We start from the raw sequence: 13,279 nt of genomic DNA, 5'->3' as shown, positions 1-13,279 counted from the left end.
AACCTCTGTTGTCTCATCTATAAAATAAGGATATTAGTACCCATCTATACTATTTATCTCACTGGGCTTTAGTAAGGATCAAATGAGATAGTGTACGTAAACTTTGTGCTTTGTAACCTCAAAGCTCTATCTCTATCTGTTATTAATGTTGTCTGGGGCATGAATCTTCACAGGCTTCTCCAGGAACATTGCCCAGCTCCCCTCCCTTTTCTAGAGATTTCTGGAAAGAGCTCTGGGTCTATTTGCATATCTCAGCCTAGCTGCCCTGAAAGAAAATGAGAGTGGAAATATTAACAGAAAAGTAGCTAGACTGTTCCTGACCCCCCCACACCCCCATCCAACAGAACTCAGTGGGAGCTTCTGACCAATGTGAGCATCACATTGCCTGCGCACTGATGGAGAGATATGGAGGGAGATGGGGAGGAGATAAATGAGAGGGTGGTTCTCACACTGCCTGAAGCTATCTTTTGTTTGGGGGGGCGGGGCTATGAAAATACTAGGAGGAAATAATCCAGAGCTCTTCTGGCCCTGGACTTGAAAGAGATTCCTGCTAATTTTACTATTGCTCAGCTGTTGGAAAGATGGTACCATCTTCCAGGGAGAAAGTGCAACAGCAGGAGGACTTAAGTGAAGCTGAGGACAGAATGGGTCAGTGAGAACCATGAATGAGCTCTGCCAGGAGCAGAAGGTAAGCGATCAGAGCAAGACATAGCTGGGGTACTCTCTGAGAGATGAAGCTGATGCAGTTTGAGAGGGCCGGGACCCTTCAAGGACTGGAGTCATCTGGAATGAATTCACACACTCAAGCAATCTTTTAAGTCAAGTTGGCAAAAGTTTGTTGGGCAAAAGTTCTTAAGGAATCTATGAACTTCAAGGGGTACAGTTAAAGTTTATATAGGATAAACTATAGTAAAACATGTACCAAATATGCTAACTAGGTGATTCAGGGCAGGATTAGGGAGCGGTTAAGGAGTGGTCAGTTCTTAAAGCAACATGTACTTTTTGTATCTACTGCACAGGCATTTTACCCAGAGTTCACCAGGAGAAGCCCTAGGCGGTGCCACAAGAAGGTGTGGTTTTTAGGTCTGCTACAGCACTAAGTTAACAAGCAGTCAGGGCTGACTGAGGACTGCCCAGTCTGCCACCCATCAATGTCTTGCTTGACAAGAGAGATGTAGGGAGTATACATATGTCTGAAGTCTAGAATACACATAATGAGGAGTCCAGGATGTATATAATGAGGTAGGGAGTTGGTGTAGATAGTCCAGTGGGTACTGAATATCTTTATGAGCCACTACAAAGCCAGTTTAAGCTAATAATTCCTACAGGTGCGGTTTGTTACTAATACCAAGGAGAGACATAAATGTTTTGCTGGGGCCCACTCATGAGTAATTGCCAGGCATAGTGTCCTTGGGCTGGGAAGAAGACATTGGGGATAGTGTTTTGAGGCTAGGGAGAAATGTGATCTTGGAATTGGGGTCCAAGCACGGGGACCCAAGCACCCCATCAAAGCTACCATATTGAATAACTGGAAGTTCAAACCCTGGCTTTCCCCCTGAATTGGATGCCCACCAAGAGCAGTACTATGAGTTATGGGGACTGTACATGTCTCCTTGGGGCTAGGGGAAGGAGACTTACAAAGAAATGAGGGGGCAAGAAGAAGGGTGGCGCTTATTCTTACAGCTCAGATGCAAGTCCTTTCTGTGTCCTTTACTGTGTAAATGGCTTCAGCATCGATTGATGATGGCCATTGAGAACACTACGAAAGTGTTCAGCCCATCTCTCTAGGATCATGTCCTTATCAGTAATCAATGTGACTCCATCAACACTGAATAGTTGAGATACATGGTAGGTCTTGCTCTCATACTTTCCCAATGGAGTGAAACAAGACTCTGTGCTTGCTCCCATGCTTTTTAGCATGATGTTTTCAGCCATGTTGTCAAATACTTCCAATGAGGATGAACTAGGCATCAAGGTCAGCTACGGCACTGATGGTAAATTCTTTAACTTGAAAAGGATTCAAGCCAAGACCAAAGTGGAGGGCGTATTGGTGCATGATTTTTGTTCGCAGATGATTGTGCATTCAATACAGGCTCTGAAACTGAGGTGCAACAAAGTATGGATCAATTCTCTGCTGCTTGTGCTAATTTTGGGCTAACAATTAGCCAGCACCACACCATCCATACACGGAACCATCAGTTACAGCAAATGGAGAAGTTTTGAATGCTGTGGATAAGTTCACTTACCTTGGTAATGTGCTTTCCAGGGATGTACACACTGATAATGAAGTTGATGCATGCATTGCCAGAGCTAGCTCAATGTTTGGGAGGCTCCGAAGCAAAGCATGGGAGAGAAGAGGTATTATACTGCCTGCCAAACTGAAGGCCTAACAGAGCTGTTGTGCTGACCTCATTGTTGTATACCTGAGAAACCTGGGCAGTCTACCAGCACCATGCCAGGAAACTGAATCGCTTCCATTTGAATTGTCTTAGGAAGATTCTGAAGATCACCTGGCAGGATAAGGTACCAGACGATGAGGTCCTTACTCGAACTAAACTGCCAAGCATTCAAACTCTACTAGAGAGAGCACAACTCCAGTGGACTGGCCATATTGTTCAAATGCCAAACATACACTTGCCTAAATGGAGAACTCACACAGGGCAAGCATTCTCATGGTGGTCAGAAGAAGTGATACAAGGATACTCTCAAGGTTTCTCTTAAGAACTTTGGAATTGTTTGTGTGACATGGGAGACACTGGCACAGGACTGTCCACCATGGTGTGCCCTCATTAGAGGAGGTGCTGTGCTCTATGAGCAAAGTAAAATTGAAATAGCTCAAAAGAAACATGAGATGCACAAGTTTAGAGAATCTACCCCAAATGTTCACCTGGACTATTTGTGCCCCATCTGTGGGAGCATTCCAAGCTCATATGAGTCTGATTAGCCACAGTCTGATGCATTGTAACTTGCCTCTAACATAGTGATGTAATTTTGGTCCTCTTTAAGAATGAAGGAAAGCAACAAACCAAACAACTGTGTAAATAACACCTGTTCAGTGTTTGATGTCCAGTGAGCCTGAATGCGTGTAACAGCCATCAGAGGGATAGGGAACTTCACGCACTGAAGTTTCCAGGCTTCACATGGGTGGGGGCAAACAAGTCAGAAAAGTTTAGATGTTCCCAAAATATATCTGGGCCTTCTGTGTCATGAGGGAGCCTCTGACACGAATTATAGCATTATTATTTCTGGGCTTCAAAGGTAGTTCCATCTCCTCCATTCCTTTTGGCTAGGAAAGATGCAATGCCCTTTCTTTCCTGGTTGTTCCTCAAAAAACAAAAACCTTCCCACCCCAAAAGTTTCTAAAGTGCTTTTCCCTCTACAATCCACTTTTACCATACCATTGTGAATAGCCGAACTAGGTCTGAAGAAACAAAAGTCACAGCTCTTATATTAAACATCTCTGGACTGGAAACCATAACCAAAGCTTGGAAGATAGTTTCCAAACTGTTCTCCTTCCCTTCATCCCTTCCTTGGGTATCCATCTATACACTTATTCTTTTGGTGTTCCTTCTCTATAAAAAGGACATCATGATACTTGTGCTACCCACCTCATAAGGTTCTTGTGAAGATAATGCTTTAAAGGCAAAAATGAGAGCTGGTTAGTATATGTGAGCTATCATTCATTTTGATCGGTCATCACTCATGGTGTCTGTCCTTTATTCATTCTAGCCTTTACAATAGTAACCATTCATTGTTTCATTCATCAAATTCAGCAAGTTCAATAAGCATTTGTGAGATGCCAATTGTGGGGTTGTGGGGGGAGATACAAAGAAAGAAATAACCTGGCCCCTGTTCTCAAGAAATCCACAGTTTAATCATATGACATATATAGAGACAAGTATGATATAGAGTGTGATGGGGGCAAAGGAGAAATTGAAACAAAGTGTTCTAGGAAAATCAAGGGAAGGAGACATCAGTTTCAGTTGTCTAGGTCAACAAAAGCAATGATAAACACTTATTAAGTGCATACAATGTACAGATACAAAGTTGAGATAGACACAGTTCCAGTACTCAGGGAACTCAGTCTAGACAGAAATGAGAAACATACAGATAAAGCTAATACATGATATTATGTGATAAATGCATTAGATAGCGGCAGAAGGGAAGTGTTATCTAAAATCTGAGGGAGAAGGTCATTACTAACAGATACAAGAGATGAGAAGAGTCATCCTGGAGGAGGTAGCATTTGAATTGGTCTTTAAAGAAAGACCATATAGAAATTCAACTGGTAAATAATTATTTCAGAGGACATAACATGTTTTAGACTTGCAAAATGCTTTGTATACATGACTTGTTTGATCCTCACAAATGCTGTGAAGTATTAGAGGTATCATTATCCTCATTTTACAGATGAGGAAACTGAGGCAGATTGCCTCAAAATTTAAACCCAGGTCACTTCTCACTCCACATCCAGGACTCTTACCATCATACCACTCTGTCTTTCAAAAACAAAATAAAAAACCAAAGAGATGGAGAGGGTAGATGTTCAGGCTTCTAGGGAACATCAGTCACAGAGGTAATAGAGTATATGGTGTCTTCGGCAGAGTCGGAGGATAGTCCAGTTTGGTTAGAGTTCAGAATGTGTGGAGGGTAGTAATATTAAATGAGACTTGAAAGGTAGGCAGTGTCAGATTCTGATAGACTTTGAATGGCAGAAAGATTTTGAACTTGACTCAGAAGACAGTAGGAAGCCACTGAAGATGTTTTGAGCAGAGGAATGACCTAGATCGATGCATTAATCTGGGAGTGGTGTAAAGAATGGATTGGAAGGTGGAGGGTGGAGGTGGCCATACCTGTTAGGAGGTTATTACAATAATCCAGGCAAATGGTAATGAGGGTGCTTAATGGTGGTTGGTGGTTGGTGGTGGCAGTTGTTGGCCTTTATTCTCGAAGAGGACCAAAATGATATCACTATGCTGGAGTAAAGTTTCACTGTGTCTGACTGTGGCTCCGAATGCTCTACCACAGATTGGGCACAAATAGTCCATGTGAACATTTGGGGTGGATACTTTAAATTTGCGCATCCTGCATTTCCTTTGAGCTGTTTCAATTCTGCTTTGCTCATAGAGCACAGCACCCTCTCTGATGTGAGCTTGCCATGCTGAACGGTCCTGTGCCAGTGTCTCCCATGTCACATAATCAATTCCAAAGTTTTCAAGAGAGACCATGTGACATGGGGTAGTGAATGTTAGGGCAGTGAATGAATGAATTCATTAGATTGTGTGTGAGCTTCTTGAAGGCAGGGAATGGCTCTTGCCTCTTTTTATATCCCCAGTGCTTAGTGCTGTGCCTGGCACACAGTAGGGGCTTAATAAATGTTTATTGACTGATGAATGAATGAATGGAAAAAAAACATTTATTAAGCACAATATATGCATAGTGGCAATACAGATAAGATAGGGATGGATGGGACAGATGTATACATGGAACCTCTAGGATTTGGTAATTGATTAAGCATGAGAATGAGGGAGAAAAAAAGTTTTCAAAACCTAAAGGCACAGATGTGAGGAACTAATTAGTTGAAGTACAGAAAGAAAAAACGAAGTTAGGGGGCAGCTAGGTGGCGTAGTGAGTACAGCACCGGCCCTGGAGTCAGGAGGACCTGAGTTCAAATCCAGCCTCAGACACTTGACACATGTACTAGCTGTGTGACCTTGGGTAAGTCACTTAACCCTGATTGCCCTGCCAAAAAAAGAAAAAAAAAACAACAACAACGAAAAAACGAAGTTAGAAAAAGCAATAGGTTTAAAGGAAGAGATAATGAGCTTTTGTGGGGAGGACTATAATTTGAGTACAATTGTAGGAATACAGGACAAAGTTTGCCAGCTTCATTCTGCCCCCTCAAGACGTGCTAAGTAAAATTAGTGTCATCAGTATTACCCTAGTTTTAAGTGCCTAGAACATGATAGGAGTAGAAAGGAATTGATTCACCTAGGTGAGGGACTTGAGGCGATTAAATGAACGACATTGATTCTGGATCTAGCTTAGTTCCCTTTCTGGTCAATGATGGGTCTAGTCCAATTCTGTCTTGTGAGAAAATTTGTTCAGTTGTGGGAATTGTCAGAAAATTGTATTGCATTCTTTGAACCTAGCTCTGCATGGCCGGAAAGCTGGACCACCTCTACCTGCTACTTAGGGACCCTTAACAATGGATATAGCTTATGCTGACCTGTCAACAGCCAAAGATTCATGCAAGGATATTTCTCACGATTATACATCTCAAGCAACCTTTATGTTTTATCTCAAACCTGGTCCTGTACTGGTATATCAGTTACTTGTTTCCATGTTCATTTAACTGAATACAAACACTTACCAGGAGTGGGACACCTCCTTTTCCTGATTTTAGGAAATCTCACTTGTTTGCTCTTCCCCTCCCAACTTGGAAAGTCCCTGATCTTTCTTCCAATTAGAAATCAGATTACTTAAGTTTGTATTCTGGTTGTTTTAATTAATTGGTCTTATTTGTTTTTAATGCATAAGAATTCTATCTCCCCTTGTGTTTGGGGTCCAGTGCCAAGGCTGAGAGGGCTTGGTCCCAATTTGTTGGGCAATTGGCATGCATTGCTTAATAAATCGATATGCACAGAAGCTCAAGCCTTTGTTTCCTGAGTTATTTCATCTTTCGCCTGCCACATAGGTACCCTGGAGGGCTGAAAGAGAAGCAGGCATCTCAAAAGATCGATTGGACTTAAGGCATTTTTGCTGTGCTGACTAGGTACAGGTGTGGGTTGGCTTCAAAAAAAATAACCCAAACAAACCCTAATATAGTCCTGAGTCTATGGACTCTTCCTTCTCTCTCTGTTTCTCCCTCCCACCCCCATATCTCTGTCTCTCTGTCTCTCTCTCTGTCTCTCTGTCTCTCTCTCTCTCTCTCACACACACACACACACACACACACACACAGCTTTCAAATTAAAAGGACCAGCAGATGGCAGCAACCCCGAGAACACCACAACCCTGTGCAGCGTAGAAAGTACTCCAGTTAAGGGTATTTCTTTAAGAAAGCAGCAAGGAACAGAGAACTGTTCCAGTTGGCACACAGGAGTTGTTCATGTTATACATTTCTCACTAAGAGTCTGTACATCTATGGAGGAGTCTTTGTTGTGCATATGGGGGCTAATTTTCTGTGTCATTTTCTTTGCTGACAGACACAGCAAAGGACTGGCCTCAGAGCCAGGAAGAACTGAATTCTATACTAGCTTCTGACGCACACTGACATACCACATCCTAGGTAAATCATTTCAACTCTCAAAGCCCCCAGGCACCTTTCAAAGACTCTAGATTGCCGTGCTAATGGGTGTCTGAGGCCAGACTTGAACTCAAGTACTTCTGACTCTGGTCGAGCACTAAGCCACCAGTTGTACCTGAAAGGGTCTCGACAGGCTAGAATGTTGGTCCAAATCTATTAAAATGACTTAATCAGAATAAATGTAGAAGCCTATATTTGGGTAGAAAAATTGATTTCATAAATACAAGTTAGGGAAGGCATGACTATATAAACAGGTCATTTGAAAAAGGGCTAGGGATTTTATCAGGCTGTAAATCCATTATAAGTCAACAATGTGATATGGCAGCCAAGAAAATCAATGCAATCTTTTTTAAAGTAAATTTTATTTTATTTTCATGAAGATTCTCCTTCTCCTTTCCACTTCCTCCTCACACTGAGAAGCTGCAGAACATATTAAGAAAGGCACAGAATCCAAGACCACATCTATAGCAATAATGATATCTAACATTTATATGCTACTTTAATGTTTTGCAAAGTACTTTATATATCTCATTTTAAAAAGTAATTTTGGTTAATATTTTTGCTTTTACATCTCCTCCCAGAGAACTAACCCTTATAAGAAAGAAGGGAAAAAAAAGCTTATACAAGCAACTATTCCTGTTTCACTGTCCTGATGTAGGTCTGGGGATGCCCTAGTATGGGTCTAGGATCTTCTGTGCTAGTGTGTAGCTTCTCTCTGTGTGCTGGAGTCCTTTACTTGGGTTCAAAAAATCAACTTCACAAATGAAATGGAGAAGTCATTTCTTCTGAAGACAGTTTTTCAGAAAAAAAGATCTGTTGGTTTTAAGCTATAAGCTAAACATAAGTCAACGTGTGACAATAGTCATAGAAAGCTAGCACAGTTTTAAGCTGCACTAAGAGAAGCCCACAACATAAACCTAAGGAGGTGATAATCCTGGAGTGCTTTGTCCTAATCAGACCACATTTGGGGCAAGAAAGGACATGATAAGTATAGACCATCCAGAGGGCGTTACCAAGATGGTGAAGGCCCTTGAGATCAGGTCAAAAGAGGATTTGTTGAAGAATCTGGGGCTAAACACCCCGGAGAAGAGAAGACTCAAGGAGGGCATGATGAACGTCTGAGCATCTAAAGTACTGTCACCACAGAGGGATGACACTTGCTCTGTTTAGTCCTAAAGACCAGAACTAGGGACAACGAGTGGAAGTCAGGAGAGGCAGACTTAAGATTCCATGTACTTTCTGAGAGCTATGGAGAAGTACAATGGGCTGTCAGGAGGAAGTGGAGTCTTCTGCTGAGAACCATTGATGACTTGTCAGGAATGTAGAAGAGGGGATCCAGTTCAGGGTTTATCTTCTCAAACCCCTGGAAGATGGGCTGGGGGTAGAGAAGGAGGCAAGCTGTTTCACTTTTAGGTGGGGCAGTGAATAGAGTGCCAGGCCTGGAGTCAGGAAGACTCATTTTCCCGAGTTCATATCCAGCTTCAAATACTTACTAAGCTGTGTGACCCTGGGCAATTCAGTTAACCCTATTTGCCTTAAGTTTCCTTATCTGTAAAATGAGCTGGAGAAGGAAATAGCCAACTGCCTCAGTAGCTCTGCCAAGAAAACCCCAAGTGGGGTCATGAAGAGACATGACTGAAACACCGAACAATAATAATTATTCAAAAGTCTTGTCGTATGTTGAATTGAAACCTGCCTCTGCACTTCCAGGTTGCTCCAAGGGCCAAAGAGAACAGGCCTAATCCCCCCTTCAGGTGCTTGAATCGAGCTCTCACATGCACTCCCTCCAGCACCAGAAGTCTTTTCAGACCATATATGCTTCAGTTCCTTCAACCTCTAAGACACTAGTATCCATTTTCCCCCCCATCTTGGTCACCCTCCATTGGATATCCACAGCTTGTCACTGTTCTTTCTAAATGGTGGCACCTGGAGTACTCCAGCAGGAGGATACTATACCGCTGCAGTTACCACCACCACCCCCTTAGGCTTAGACAGTATTTTGTTGGTCCAGATCTGTGATTTCAGGGTGGAATTCCTAGCGGGGAGCCGTCCTCCACAGATACAATTTAGCAGTTCATCTGTAACCATCAGGACACCCTGCCTCCTGTAATGCAGCCTGAGATGGAACTGGGCTTTTTATAACTGTGGTATCATACTGCTGATTCAAAATGATTTGCAGTCCACTAAAAACCCAGGTCTGTTCCCCATCAGGTAGCTTTTCTCTATGTCTAGCCCTATCTGCTGCCTCCCTTCGGCAGCCCCCCCCATAATTATACTGCTGACTTTTTTAATCCAAGTGTAAGCTTTGTATTTTTCAACATTCAGTACACTGTAATCTTGGGCAAATGTCCAAACTGGCTGTCAAGTCTCAATTTCTCAACCTCCTTCTCCCCTCTCCCTTATTTCACGTAGGAAAGTAACCTTAGATTATCCCTTTATTCATTTTGTCTTGGAGTTCTCTTGAGAGTCATAGTCTATGGCTCTGCCTATTAATCCCAAGGACCCAGGTTCCCCTACCATTGCAATCCAGGATGTGAGGACATACAACCTGTCATCAAAGATGGGCCTGGGGGTGCTGGGGAAGAGCTGAGGAGGAAGTGGGTAGGTTTGCTAGACAATAAATGATGACATTCTAGGGTAGGGTCACATGGGGCCTTCTGAGAGCTGGCCTACTCCCAATCTTCAGGAGACAGCTCATGTCTTACCTCTCTTTCCCTGTTGGCTTCTTCCTTGATTTACTCCTCTCCAGGGAGACTTTTCTAACTTATTTCTTTCTGTGGATTCTCCCCCTCAGTGATGCAATCAGTATTAAGGAAGGGCACTAGAGGCCTCCAGGAGGTCCTCCAAGGGTGAGTGGCTTTTGCTCTCTGGGTCTCAGGTTCTTCTGGAAGGAAACTGAGCCCCAGAGGACTTTTCAAGGGGAAATGGCAAGATAACAAATAAACTGGCCCAAAACAAAGTGTTTTCAGGGAAGCAATCACCAGGACACCCAGAGGACCCATTTATCCCATGGGCAGGCTGGTAACTTCACTTACACAAAGACATTTTTTCTCCATGTCCCTTGTAATCAAAACTAACTGAGGCAAAGAGGACAGGAGAGTAAGGGTTAGGGTTATGAGCTGAAGAAGGAAATGGCAACTACTCCAGTATCTTTGCCAAGAAAACCCCAAATGGGGTCATAAAGAGTTAAACCCAATTGGAAATGTTTGAATACTTCCAAGCAACCACAAAGATGAATTGGGTTTGGACAGAGTGCTGAGTTACATCTCGTAGGGCTACACAATGAAGGGTGAGTCAAGATGTTACCAAATACTTAAGTCATACTCTGTTCCCTTTACTCTGCACCCCCAGGGCCATGATTACGGGAATAGATGGGAACAGTTTCCTCCTCCATAGGACTGGTTTGGACTGCAAGGAATCCCTTCCAGGTCTGATACTCTACTCCCACTGGTGATACTCAGGGGGCTGAAATGTGTGTACAGCTCCTTTAAAGATTAAAGATTTCCTGAATGCATGTTTGGCTTTCCTTGACTAAACTCAGAAGTTGCACAAGGGCAGGGTGACTGTGAAAGAGCCCTGGGGAGGTTTCATGTACTTCAAGTTCCCTGAATCAAAAGCTGGTTTGGCAGCCAAAAAAAAAAACCCCAATGTGATCTCAAGATGCATCAGGAGAAACGGAGCATCTAGAAGGAGGGACATGATGCCAGTCCCAAAGTCCCAGGCCCAGATCAGATGTCTAGGGTATTGTGTTTCATTCCAAGGGCCTCATTTTAGGAAAAACATTGACAAGTTGGAGAGAATTCACCATACCACTCTAGTGAAGGAACTGGGCGCCATGAGGGCTGGTCGTAGGAATGTTTAACAGGACAGCTGACTTCAAGCATCTGAAGGGCCATTGGAGACTCAGAATCTTAGAATCAGAAGGGCTGTTATGGAAATTATTAGACTTGTGCTTGGCTCCAGAGGGCCCAAGTAGGAGCCAAGGGGAGAGGCTGCAGAGAGACTAACTCCAGCTCAACGTAAAGGAAAGTTTCAGAAAGTAATGAGCTTCTCTATTAGCCACTCTCATTGCTAAAGGTCCTAGTATTGTCCCATGTCCTATGAATTAAGCACCCACTTCTGATATTCCATTGCAACTCTGGGCCCCTCAGGAGATACTGGCTTACTTGCTGCTTCTTGAATGACTCTCAATCTCCTAGCTACATGTATTATCTGTACTGTTTTCCCATGCCCAGAATGTTCTCCCTCCCTACCTCCAATTCCTGGCTTCCTTCAAGTCGCTATTAAAATCTCACCTTCTGCAAGAAGCCTTTCCTGTTTTGTTTTGGTTTTTTTGAGAACTTTTCCTGGCAGTGACCTGTCAGCCAGCCTCAAGTGTACAGGCAGCAATGTTGGCTGAAAAGACAGACAGGGCTGGGCTTGACTGTCAGGTGGGAGGTAAGGCTCCCTAGAGGCTGGCCCAGGAAAGGCTTATCTTCTCCCTCCCCTGACCCACGTGTCTGGATGTAAGATTTTCTCTTGGAAGAACTTATGTTAAATGTCCATGGTATGATGTCAGGGGAGACCAGACCCTGAAAACTTCTTAAAAATTTATTTCAAATTAAAAAATGAAAACTACCAAAAACAAAACAAACAAAAAAAGCTTTTCCTGGATCCCCTTCTCAATGCCTAGTGCCTTTCCTCTGAGACAATCTGTGATTTATCCTGTACATATCTTGTTTGCATATAATTGTTTGCCTTTGTCTTCTCCATTTTTATTGTTGTGGTTCAGTCATTTCAGTTGTATCTGAATCTTTGTGAACCCTTTTGGGGTTTTTGGGGGGATTGGTTTGCCATTTCCTTCTCCAGCTCATTTTACAGATGAAGAAACTGAGGCAAACAGGATTAAGTAACTTGCCCAGGGTAACACAGCTAGTAAGCATCTGAGGCTGGATTTGAACTCAGGAAGATGAGTTCCTGACTCTAGGCCTGCCACTCTATCCACTGTGCCAGCTACATGCCATCCTGCCACCTCCCCCACTAAACTGTGACTTTCTTAAGGGCAAAGACTATCTTTTGCCTTTGTTTGGAGGGCTTATCACAGTGCCTGGCACAAAGTAGGCACTTAAATGCTTGTTGACTTGGCTTGACAAGCTTACCCTAATTCATGACAAAGGACACATTAGAGGATCATGAATATAAAGCTGGAAGATACTTTGGAGGTCATTTAAACCAACTCCCTCTTTTTTTACAAATGAGAAAACTGAGGCCTAGATGAGTTGCCTTGCTTGAGATCACACGGGTAGTAAGTAAAGGCGCCAGGCTTTGAATCCAGATCCTCTGACATTAAATCCAGTGCCAACGTACTGAGTTCCCCTTACTCTATTCTATATGTCCTTCCAGTTTCCCAGACAAATGTCCCATACTCCCTAATATTCTTAATACGTCAGGTCCCCTTTTGCTCTCTATCCCCAGTGGATCCCCGTTGCCCACTGAATCAACTCTGAAGTCCTTATCCTGGCATTTAAGGCTGTCTACCATCTGGCCCCAACTCACGCCGCACCACAGGCAAACTCTTCACAATCTCTGGGAGAGTGCTGCCCCTCTCCATCACTGTGTTGCTCATGTCCTTTCTCACCGCCTGGCTCCTAGCTCAATACCTTTCTTTCCTCTTTTCTTGCCACCAATTTGTTTTCTCTTTTTATTTCTTGGTCTCTCCCTTCCTCTGCCTGTTTCTTCTTCCCTCTAAAATGCTAAGTTCTAAGGAGTTTCTCACCCCTGGCCCATCACCCAGAAGCTTTCCATGGTCAAGGCCCACACTGTCACAATAAAGCCAGGTAAATGGGTTCCTATTGATAAGGCATATCCCCTTGCCAGACCCACCCCATCCTGCCTTGAGGACGTTAGTCTGTGATGTCAGAACTGCTGCTAGTGAGGGTGGGGAGAGGTTCTACAGGAGGCTGGATGCCCCTTTTTTCAGGGAAATTGAAG

This window comes from Trichosurus vulpecula, chromosome 1 (genome assembly GCF_011100635.1).
Source record: "Trichosurus vulpecula isolate mTriVul1 chromosome 1, mTriVul1.pri, whole genome shotgun sequence".
In the NCBI taxonomy this organism is placed as follows: Eukaryota; Metazoa; Chordata; class Mammalia; order Diprotodontia; family Phalangeridae; genus Trichosurus; species Trichosurus vulpecula.
The sequence above is the reverse complement of the archived record's forward strand: the minus strand, read 5'-3'. Positions refer to the sequence as shown.